This window comes from Etheostoma spectabile, chromosome 16 (genome assembly GCF_008692095.1).
Source record: "Etheostoma spectabile isolate EspeVRDwgs_2016 chromosome 16, UIUC_Espe_1.0, whole genome shotgun sequence".
Taxonomy (NCBI): Eukaryota; Metazoa; Chordata; class Actinopteri; order Perciformes; family Percidae; genus Etheostoma; species Etheostoma spectabile.
The window spans coordinates 158,804-159,123 of record NC_045748.1 but is presented as its reverse complement, the minus strand read 5'-3'; positions in this window follow the sequence as shown (position 1 = coordinate 159,123).

The window sequence follows — 320 nt, the reverse complement described above, 5'->3', positions numbered from 1 at the left end:
CAAAGTGCTTTACACAAAATCAGTTAAACAGATAAAACACAAGTATCCTAAAAAAAAATATTCATAAAACAGATGAAACACAAGTGTAAACTTGAGACCACCTTCACACTAATTAGTCAATGTTAGTGCTACATTTCGTGATCACCCTCAGTGTCACTACCCTTCACGACTATTTTTAGAGACGTTTTACTTTCGTCTCCTCAGACTCTTCTTCACACTAATTAAGCCAATCTAGCGTTGCCTTTTGTGTCTATTTTCGACACTACACATTCACACTTTTCTTTAAAGTGTTGTCCTTCGAGTCTTTCTTTCTCTGTATA